The 11118-nt window shown below is 47.6% G+C and overlaps 1 long non-coding RNA gene across 1 annotated transcript; it reads left to right on the top strand.

The window, feature by feature from the left end:
* Positions 1 to 3429: 3429 nt before the first annotated feature.
* LOC131401580 (uncharacterized) lies at positions 3430 to 4347 on the top strand. Its single transcript, XR_009217768.1, has 3 exons — positions 3430 to 3554; positions 3846 to 3881; positions 4248 to 4347. It is a non-coding gene; the product is annotated as an uncharacterized LOC131401580 (long non-coding RNA).
* The last annotated feature ends 6771 nt before the right edge of the window (positions 4348 to 11118 follow it).

The following is an 11118-nucleotide window of genomic DNA, read 5'->3' on the forward strand; positions in this document are numbered from 1 at the left end:
AGACCCTGGAGTTGATTTCCTCCCCCTGTAAAGTCTGCCTGAATTATTCCAGACACACCCCCGCCTCTTCCCGCCCCTGGAACTGGTCTCAGCCCACAACGTTCTGGCCTGCCTCCGCCCACAGCCTGGTCACGGTTCATTGCCCTGCCTGCACCCTTGTTCCCGCCCATAGAACTGCCTTCCCGGCCTGCTGTCACTCACAGCCTTGTCCCCGCCCACAGCCTGCCCCTAGAACATGTTCCCGCACACTGCCCCGCCCCTAGATTTTGTCCCTGTCCCTGATGCCTGACCCAGCCCGCTTTCCAGCTTCTCACTTACTCTAGAAACTAGACACCTCCCCCGAGGCTGGGGTGCACGGCCTCGCCCCGCCCGCCACCTCAACCCGCAGCCCCCAAACGTTCGTCCTCCCCGAACGCCCGCCCGAGACCGGAACCGGAAGCGCGGTAGGAGCCGTGGATGGAGCGGGCGTTCTGCGCGGTGTGTTCCGTCTTCTCCGTGTGGAGCGAATTCCCGTGGACGTTCGCCCTCAGAGGCGGGGCTCGGTGAGCAGCGGGCGGTCCCGGCCCCAGTCGCGTTCCAGGGGCCTGGGCCGTAGGCAGCCCCGTCAGGGCTCGGCGTCTCTCCATCCCCCCACAGCCCCGTTTCCCCCTGGGCTGTTCACTCAGGGCCCCCGAGGCTGCTGTTCCTCCTGGCTCCGGGTGCCGCCGTCCCCTACTCTGATTCCCCGTCACCGTCCTCCGTGTGATTTTGTCCCCAGGGGGCTTTAGCCTCTTCTGGAGGCGATGTTTGGGTCGTTACAAATGGGGCGCTCCTGGCATCTAGGGGGGGAGGCAGGGATGCTGCTCAGCATCCTCCAGGGCCCAGGACGGCCCGACAGAGAATTATCCAGCTCCAAATATCTGTTGTGCCAAGGTTTGGAAACCTGCTCCAGGGCCTGAAAATCTCCCGAGCCCTGAATGAAGTGTGGAAATTGTTGACAAGTCAGCGAGTCACTTACAGGGTCCCTAAATGACAAGCTTGTTTAAAGGGTCCAGAGTCACCAAAAAGTCTCTTTCCAGCCAAGTGAGTTGAGCGACTCAAGTGCACACAGCACGAAGCTGCTTTCTCCCATCTCAGGGAGCAGCAGGTGGCTGGACAGGAATCGGGAAAATCCAGCCACAACCAACAGTTACAGTTAAATCAGTAAATACAAAAATAGAAAAGTGAATGGGGTTGGCCTTTCCATCCAACACCCTATAAAAGGCCTCAAAAGCTTGTTTGTGCTTTTTATCCCCCCTCAGACATGAAAAGCATCCGTGGAGCTCAAGTTTGATGTGAAACCAGGCTCAGGGTCCACCTGTCCTTGCTGATCCATGGATTTGTGTGTGACCAGGTGAGTACCCTGTGGACCTGGTACCAACAGGTTCCGGCAGCCTCCGCTGTGCAGAAGACCTGCTAGTGAGCTTTCCTGGGCTCGGGTTGTCACCACCTGGAGTCACTGAGAGTGAAGGTATCTTGAGAAAAATTATTGATATTTGATGGATGGAAAGATGGTAAGCTGTGTGTGGTTCTGTGTGGTAAATATTTCAGTAAGTACAGTTATATGCAAATAAAAACACATGAAACAAACGTAAATAACTGCAAATGTGTATTATAGTAGAAAATATAGATTTACTTGCATTGCATAATACTCAAAAGTCAGGATTTATATATAATATAAATACAGAAATGTTTTGTGTGTGTATGTAGTATTAGAAGACATCCTATGAAATATTAGCAGGGATACTCAACAACATTCCTTAGACCCATTCAATTTGATCTCTAAAGTCCTATGAATCCTCCACATAAATTTCAAATAAAGGAGCATTCAGGGAAGAAGATGATTTGAACTTCTTTCTATTAATAACAAATTTAAAATTGAATTTGCCAGTATCCAGATTTATTTTGAGTATTTTTTTCTTTATGACATTTCAAATCATTTGGAGGAGTACTAAGCAACACTGTAGATTGAAGGGAAGGGCACTAGTCTCCAAAAAGACTGTCCTCTCCACCTTGCCTTTTAAAGGGAATTAACTTTGTTTCTTGAAACTTTTCTGAAATAACGGTCTGGTGATTCACGTTGCAGAGAATCTTGTTTAGTAATTTTGTATTTAGTTGTTGGCCTCTACTAATTGTGTGTGTATGTGTGTGTGCCTTTTTCCTTCTAGCTTTCCTGTGATGTTCTTCAGGGGAATGTGTGCTTGTCATGCAATAGATAGTCTCTGAGTGTATAATTAATGGTGACCAACCATCCTCATTTATTCAAGACAGTGGGGTTTTCCAGGACACAGGACGTTTAGTGTTCAAACCAGGGCAGTCCTAGACAAACCGGGATCATTCCTTATCTCATGAGCCAGGCCCTGGGACACATGCATGGGGACCTGGAGAACCAGAGAGACCTTGTCCCACCTCCATGGAATTTACATTGTATTTGGGAATTTGGATTTTGAGAAGTTAATGATGAGAGTGATGTGGGAGTATGGCACAAGGGGAATCAACCTGAGGGGGCAGAGAAGCCCTCTTGAGAAGGACTGATATTTAGCTTGAGAGCTAGAGTTGGGACTGGATTTAGCTGGTAGGAGGGTTAGACTGGAGTGAGGGTGTGGGAGTGTGTTCAAGAGAGCGTTTCAGGCAGAGGGACCCGCATGAGGACACCCCTGAAGCAGAGAGCCTGGTGTGTCCATGAACTGAGAATAAAGATGGCTGAGCCGAGTCAACACAGGGGGAGGGGTGTGAGCCACACTGGCGGGGGGGGACAGGCAGGACCAGATCAGGAGTGACTTGGGACTCTGTTCTAAGTCCAGTGGGAACACTCTGGAGAGATGCGAGTAGAAGGATGATGTGATTAGAGTTTGGTCTAAGCATGTGGGTTAAAATGGACTTCATGGTTAAGAATGAAGACTTAATAGGCAAGATGGGAGGTGCTGGAAATAAGATTAGGAATAAGATGATTGTTCCCTAGGCCTGAGTGATGACTGTGGAGTAGGAAAGAAGTAGAAAGAATAGACCATGGAGTGTAGAACCGAGAGAACATAACGGTACTTTCTTGCCTGCATGTGTCAGATGGCACAGAGCACTGACTGTTCTCGCTGCTGTCTGTGCAGACCTGCGGGTGCCCCCTCACCCAGGTCTGTGTGTTCACCCCTCTTTGCCACTCACAGGCCCCCTCCACATCCTAAAAGAAGTCAGGCCTTACTTGTGAGGGGGTTGTCTCACACGGGAGACACCTAGGAGAGCCCCTGCAGGCATCAGAGCAGCCCCTTCAGCATCTCCATCAACTTCCTCCCTTCCCCTCTCTCACTTTCCACACCCAGAATGACCCCTGCTCAGTATTCCACATCCCCATGATCTTCCTCCCCCAGGCTTGAGAAGGGTGGGGTAGCCACTGGCTTGGACATCATCTGCACCTTCCATTCTGACCCCCGCAGGTCCCGGGCTGGACAGAGAGTGACTCTACTGGGAGCTGAGCCATGAGACTCAGCGCATCACCCACCTGGCCTCCTTCACCCTGGACTGGGACAGCCTCTACTTCAGTGGTGAGGGGCTGTGCTACAGCCATGCTGTCTGTTCTGTGTTCCCTCCGTTGCTCTAAAGTGAGCTATGATCCATCTCTCTATCCTCCTGCTCTGGGTTCAGTCTTCTCATCACTGTGTGATCACTGGGTCCATCCACCTTTCAACTTATTGCCTTCCCCCTGAACACCCCTCCACTCGTCCCCTCTGCTTTCCCCTCTGCTTTTCCCACAAAGGTCACTACATCCTTTCTCTCCCTTAATTCTTTATGTTCACCCCAACTCTTGCTCAGCTCCTCTCGCCTTCTCTCCACAGGTTACACCTATGGAGCCGTGGCCCCGACTACCACCAGTGAGTATTCCTGACCCTGATCTCCTGTGTCCCATCTGCATTTGTAGTTTGGGAGCACTTGTTCTCCTTCACCTGCTGTCCTTAGTGAGGGAAGGACCTGGAAGGGCCCTAATTCATCCCTTCTCTCCCTCCCGGGTTCTGGTGGACAGTCCCAGCCCAGTGTGAGAAAGCCTTAGACACAAACATGTTCTCCACCACATTCTGACCCCACATGGTTTTCACTTTAATTCTCCTAAAGCCCCGCTCTTGGTCCTCCTTTTCCAGGTATCCCATCCATCTGCCCATTTTTCTGCCTATCTGTCTCTCCTCTGATTTCAGTCACTCTTGTTCACCTATCACTCTCTCTTGGGCTCCTCTCATCCACAGGCTTGCTCATCCCTCTACTCACACAGTCACCGGTCCCCTCACTCTCATTTATGCTTCACCTGTGAATGGTGGTCCTGAGACAGCCAGTGCTGGAGCCCATGTGAGCCTCGGGTCTCCTCCCACTCTGTCCCTCCCAGATGACAGCCTTATCCACAGCTCCCGAGCCGGCCACCACGTCCTTGCATACTTGATCATCACCTGTGCCACCAGAAGCCACCACAGGTATCTGGGGGCCCCTTCTCCTTCCCAAGAGAAGCTCTCTGGCCCCACTCCCCATGAGCCAGGTGTGATCCAGGAGCTGGGAAGCCAGGGTATGAAATTCTGGTTTTAGGACAATCATGCTGATCACAAAGATTATACCAACGATTCAGTCTAAAGCCAGCTCTCAGAGAGCCCCTAGACTTGTGAAATTAACACACCATTATAATACAATGTGGGATATTTTGGGGAGAGGCACCTGGCATAATTTGGAGGGAAGGAGCTTGCTAGAGAAAGTTACACCAGAAGTCTTTAAGAATGTGTAGGAGGGACCCTGGCAAATAGAGGATGAAGGATTTTCCTGGCAGAAAGGATTCCGTGAGCAAAGGCTCCGGCCAGAAACAACATGCCATATGGGGAGAATAGAAACGAATTTGGGTTGCATGAAGCATAATGTTTAACCGTCAATAGATGGATAAAATGAGACTGAAAGGTCAGCAGGAGCCAGATTGAGTAGAGCCTTGAGTGCCAGGTCAAGAAGGTTGAACTAAACACTGAAGGCCATAGGGAGCCATGGGTGGTACTAGAGCAGTGGTGGCCCTAGTGAGGTATTCATTTCAGAAAGATTCTTCTAGTAGTCCATGAAGAACATCCTTTAGACAGAGCATCCAGTGAGCCTGCTGGGGTGTTTGTCCGGGTGAAGGAAGTTAAGACCTGAGCTAGGACAGGGATGGAGAGAGGGAGTGTATGTGAGGACCAGTGTGCAAGGTTAATGGGTGTTACTGGGAGGGAGGAGGAGCTGAGTAGACATGCTGGTTCTGACTTGGGTGACCACACGGGTGGGTGGTGGTGCCACTGGGACAGAAGACGACAGATTATAATGAGTGCAGGACTCTGGGCTGGTCTCAGGCCAGCTTTTGGAGATGGCCATCTCTCTCCCTCTCGTCTTGCAGCTTTGGGGCACAATTTGAAGACCCTCACAGTCAACGTCACCATCTCCACCCTCCGGTATTCATCAGACATGAGCAATGGCTAGGCCACGTTCAACTTCACTGAGAGGGTCCTGCAGAGCCTGGTGAAACCCTGGTTCCAGCAGCTCCTGGTGGGTTAAATCCCACCCAGCCCCTCCTCCAACCCCTGTCCCTCCTGCTCCTCCTCCTCCTTCCTCCCCAGCTGGATCATTGTTCAAGAAGAGCAGCCTGGGCCCCTTCTACTCAAGTTGCAGACTGGTCTCCCTCAGGTGAGACCCTCCCCTCAGCATTTGCCCCTAATGACCACTTATGTGACCACCCCTCTCTGTCTCCCAACTGTCCTCCCATTTCCTCTTTCCTGTTCTGGCCCCCACCCCCAGAGGTTTCAGGACCTCTCTCTAGAGTCCCCACATCCCTCTCTCCCCAGGCCTGAGAAGGATGGGTCAGCCACCTGTGTGGACGCTGTCTGCACCCACCACCCTGACCCCGTGGGACACCATGACTCTGTGCTGGGAGCTGAGTGTCGCCACCTGTCTGCTCTTCTTCTCGGTGGCTCCTGGCTCTGCAGCCCAGAGTTTATCCATCAAGAGAGAGCACCAGCTACATTTCCGCATCATCAGCTGGAACCTCAGCATCTCGGAGCCCACATCTTAGGAGTACTCCGCCCTGCTGAGAGACACCCAAGACCAGGTGGCGTCTCCCACTCCCGTCTCTCCTTGCCCTGATGGCACCGTCATTCCTCCATCTGACTTACATCTGTTATGTGATTGTTTCAACCCTTCACTTTCCCTTCATGTCTGGGTTCTCTCAGTCCCCAGGGGTGGTGTCCTATCTGCCTTCCCCATTTCTCACATGGGTAAACTGAAGCTCAGAAAGGGGAGTATTGTGCCTAAGGTCACACAGTGAGTTAGGGGCAGAGCCAGGATTAGAAGTCAGGTCTCCCTTGTCCCAAGGTCTGTGATATTTCGCTGGCTCCAGTGGCCCCCTGCATCCCCAGGAGACCTTCATCTCACCCACTCTCCCTCGCGTTTTTTCTAGGTCACCACGCTCTACAGCGGCAGCCAGCTTTGAGACATATTCCACTCCTGCCTGGTCACAAACTTGATGTAGGTTGAGGAGATTGGAAGCATTGGCTGAGCTGGTGGCTGATGACTCTGATCTCCCGTGACACATCATTGATCTGGAAGTCACTTACATCGTGGCCATTCTGCCCCACATCCCTGTCAGCTAATCCTAACATCTCCTTCCATAAGTTTTCGGGGGATGAGAAAAGCATTAACATTTGGTGCCACCAACCTCCAGCATCCTGCTCCTCCTCCTCTTCTGGAGACTTTCAACAAATATCAGCAGTCTAACTGTGCTCTCCAATAGTGGAGCCACTAACCACATGGGGCAATTTAAATTTTTTATACACCTATTAGGATACGATTCACATATTGTGTGTGGAGAGGAGTGTATTTTTTAGGTTTTTCTATATACAATATCTTCTCATCTGCAAAACAAATAGTTTTACCTCTTCCCTTCCAATCTGGGTTTCTTTTATTCCTTTTTCTTGCCTAATTACCCTCATTAGAACCTTTAGTATCTGTGATTAACATACGAGATAAGGGAAGACATCATTGTCTTGTCCCTGGTCTTAGGGGGGAATTTTCAGTCTTTCACCATTGAATATGGTGTTAGCCGTGGGTTTTTCATCGATGCTGTATATAGGTTGAGAAAGCTTTTTCTATTCCTAAATTGTTGAGTGTTTTCTTTTTTAGACATGAAGGGCGTTATATTTTGTGAAATTCTTTTCTGTATATGGGGTCGAGATTGCATGTTATTGGCCCTTATTCTATTAATATTGTGTAACACATAGTCAAGTTTTCAGATATTAAGCCAACCCTTCAACTAGAGGTGAGAGGTTAAGATGTTCTCAAGTTTTTCCTGGGCGTGCCACAGCCCTGAGCCCTTGTGGCCTTCAAGATGCCCGCAAATACACTGGAGCTTTTCAAAGCCACCTGTGGACATCTCATGCCCCCAATTTTTCTTCTAAGTTTATGGCTCACCTCTTGCCTGCCTCAGCTGGTATCACTCCCTCAGGCAACTACAATAGAAAACAATTAGCCCTGAATATTTTTAGCAAGTGCCCTGGGGACAGACTTTCCTCCCTGGGCAAGCTCTGACTCAAGTAACGTCAAGCTCTGAACATGGGGCTTTTTCAGGGAGCTGCCAGGAAGGTCAGCTAGTGACAGTTCGATGGGGATGGGTCTTTTCAGAGCTCTAAACCCATTATGGCTGCTTGGCTGCTGGTTGTCTCAGCTACCATGGTTCTGAGACTGATGGTTTTCAAAGTTATGGAGGATATTGTGAGAGCAGGATGGGAATAGTGCAAGTTATAATGCCACAAAGTTTGCTCCCGTTATCAAGATTCCACCATGTTTCTTCACTAAACCCTCCTCAGATTCTTACAAGCCGTTGATTAATTTCTAGACTTATGAAAAGTTGATTTTGACCATTTTTACCAGTGTTCTCATTGTTTTTATGCATTTGCAGAAAACCTTTCTCAAATGTTTCAAAAATGTTCTCCCTGTGGTTATTTATTTATAAATTAATTACTTAAAATGAAATTACATGAGAAATTCAGTTCCTCACTCACACACACTAGCCACATTTTAAGTGCTTGATAACAACATGGGGCTAATAATGAGTGTATTTGGTAGTGCAGACAAATGTTTACATTATTGCAGAAAGTTATCTTGGACAGAACACAGAAGCAGGGAATCTAGAATCAGGGTAGAATTCTAGACACCCTTGTTCATCCCTTGTGCCCTTCCATGTCTGTCCCCCACAGTAACCACACTGGAGTGGACTCCTTGTGTACCTTGCCGCCTTGGCACAGAGATTGGACAGAATTGCCATCTATGAGGAATTCCTGTGTCTGACCCAGAATGGACCCAGCTGCAGAACTTGACCCTGGACAGGAAGAGTGTCCTTGGGGAGGTTAAGGCTCCCTAGTCATTGGGAAAGGAAGTCAGGCTTTTCTGGGGACTCTGGATGCCTGGGGCTGAGAGAGCATTGAACTTTCTCAGGCTGACAGGAGGTGGCATAGTCCCCCAGTCTTTACCCACCATAGAGAGAGAGACAAGGACACCAGTGTAATATTGGAGGCCGTCACCTTCTCCTAGACAGCTCTGTGACCTCAAGCTAGTCACCTCCCCTCTCTGGACTTTTGTTTCCTTATCTCTCCACTGAAAGCCACTGGGCCAGATGGTCAGTGAGGGCCTCCAGCTCTGTGTGAAGCAGTCTTACAGGTTTGGGTGTCATGTGGTTTCTGATCCACAGGCTATAGTTTGCCAAGTCCCACTCTAGACGAGCACCAATGCACTAGAACTTTCTGCAGTAGTGGAATGTTCTATATCTGTGCTCTCTAGTGCATAGCCGCATGTGGCTGTTGAGTACTCGAAGGATGGTATTGTGACTGGTCTTTATTGTTACTGATTTTTAATGTTACTGAGGTACCAGATTTTTCATTTTATTTAACTAAAATTAATTTTAATTCAAAAAGAGACTTGTTTGTGCTCCATATCAGACAGCACACCTCTAAGAGTTTGTATGGATAGAGGTACAAGTAGGGGGGCCTGCACCCCTCCCCCCATGCCCACTGAGTGCTGTGTGTCCTCCCCTCCTGGAGTTTATGTTGTAGCTGGCAATAACAAGAATAGAGAATTGAAACTTATCAATTATTTGATGTGAACAAACTCATACTTGGAGGCGGTATTCAGAGAAGACTTTCTGCAGGATATTACATTGTATGTTAATCCTAGAAAATGAATATTAAGGAAATAGATAAAGGAGAAGGGGATGATGTGTTTCCAGGCATGGAAGAACACATTTGAGTGGGATTTTACAAATTTAGAGAGATCCCATAGGCTTGCCAACTGTGATGACCCATTTTCCCCCCGACCGTCCTAAGAAAGTCCAGCCCAAATTCAGTCCTCTGTGCCCAGAGGTATGAATTTGGTTTAATTTATTACACTTTTGTTCTGTGATAATGGTCTTGGATTTTGTAGCAAAGTGTGCTCACTTTTTAGAAATGAAAACTAAAATTGGGTGAAACATCATGATGTCTACTTGACTTTAATATTTCATTGAAAACATGGGATGAATCAAGGGTGGCAAGTGTTAATAATTTATACATTGATGAAATATTGTTTTAATTGGATGGAATATACATTGTTAAATCTAGATGATGGATGTTTATGAGACTGTTCCCTTTATTTTTCTGTGTCTAAAAAGTTTTATTAACAAGAGTGAAACACACTCACATGCATTCTCCATTTCATTCACTTCCAGAATATTCTCCCAACAGAGATGATACCTTGACTCGGAAGCCTGGTAAACCTGCAGGAAGCCCCAGCCCATGGTAGGGGACGAGTATGTTGATGCTATGTCTCATTGAAGAGAACCGTGTGCACAGTGTCTTGGATGATGAAGAATGTTGGCCAACCCTTGTCAAGGAGGGTTGAGGCACAGTGGGTTCACCAGGAGCCCTTGGGCGATGACAGGACGTGGCTTACCTCACCACTTGTCTCCCCAGACCTCCCCTTCTGGGCCCTCATCCTCATCTGCTTGGCGGGACTCCTGGTGCTCATCACAGGCCTGATCTGCTGTCTCCTCGTAAGCCATGACATGTTGCTTGTCTTCTTCTTATTGCGTTGTAAGAGCTCTTTATATATTATAAATACACATCCTTTTATAGGGATATGTTTTGCAGATGTTTTCTCCCAATCTGTGCGTGACTTGCCTTCTCCTTCACAACATGAGTCATTGGGGAAATGTAAGTGACAGTCATCATGAGATTCCACCACACTTGAGAATGGCTAAAATTAAAAAAACTGACTATAGCAACTGTTGTTGAAGATTTCAAGTCACTGAAACTCTCATCGAGTGCTGGCGAAAAATAGCTTGGATGCGTCTTTAATAATTACATACGTCTACCCAGCCATTCCTCTCCTAGGAATCCATCTAAGGGAAATAAACACATATGTCTATACACAGACTTGTACACACATGTTGATAACAACCTATTTATAGCAGACAAAAACGGAAAACAACCCAAATGTCCATCTACTGGTGAATGGATACACAAAGTGTGGTATATCCCCACAGTGGAATACTATTCAATCATAAAAAGGAATGAATTTTTTTTCTTTTTTAATTATTCTATTGAAATTATAAAGAGTTTTAACATTGTGTAATTTCGGGTGTTCATTATTATTTGTGAATTTCTGTATAGACTGTATCGTGCTTAGCAGCGGTAGTCTAACTTTTTTCCATCACCATGCATATGTGCCCCTTTAACTTTTTCACTCAACCCCCAGCCCCCTTCCCCTCTGGTAAGCACTAATCTGTTCTCTTTATCCCTGTGTATGTTTATCTTCTACATATGAGTGAAATCATGCATATTTCTTTGTCTGGCTTATTTCATTTAACATCATACCCTCAAGGTCCATCCAAGTTGTTGCAAACAGGATGATCTTGTCTTTTTTTTCTGGCTGAGTAGTATTCCATTGTATATAATACATACCACATCTTCTTTATCAATTCATGTGTAGCAGGGCACTTGGGGTGCTTCCATTTCTTGGCTATTGTGAATAATGCCGCAGTGAACACAGGGGTGAGTAAATCTCTTTGAATTGTTGATTTCAATTTCTTTGAAT

The sequence above is a fragment of the Diceros bicornis genome (genome assembly GCF_020826845.1).
Source record: "Diceros bicornis minor isolate mBicDic1 chromosome 1 unlocalized genomic scaffold, mDicBic1.mat.cur SUPER_1_unloc_8, whole genome shotgun sequence".
Lineage (NCBI taxonomy): Eukaryota > Metazoa > Chordata > Mammalia > Perissodactyla > Rhinocerotidae > Diceros > Diceros bicornis.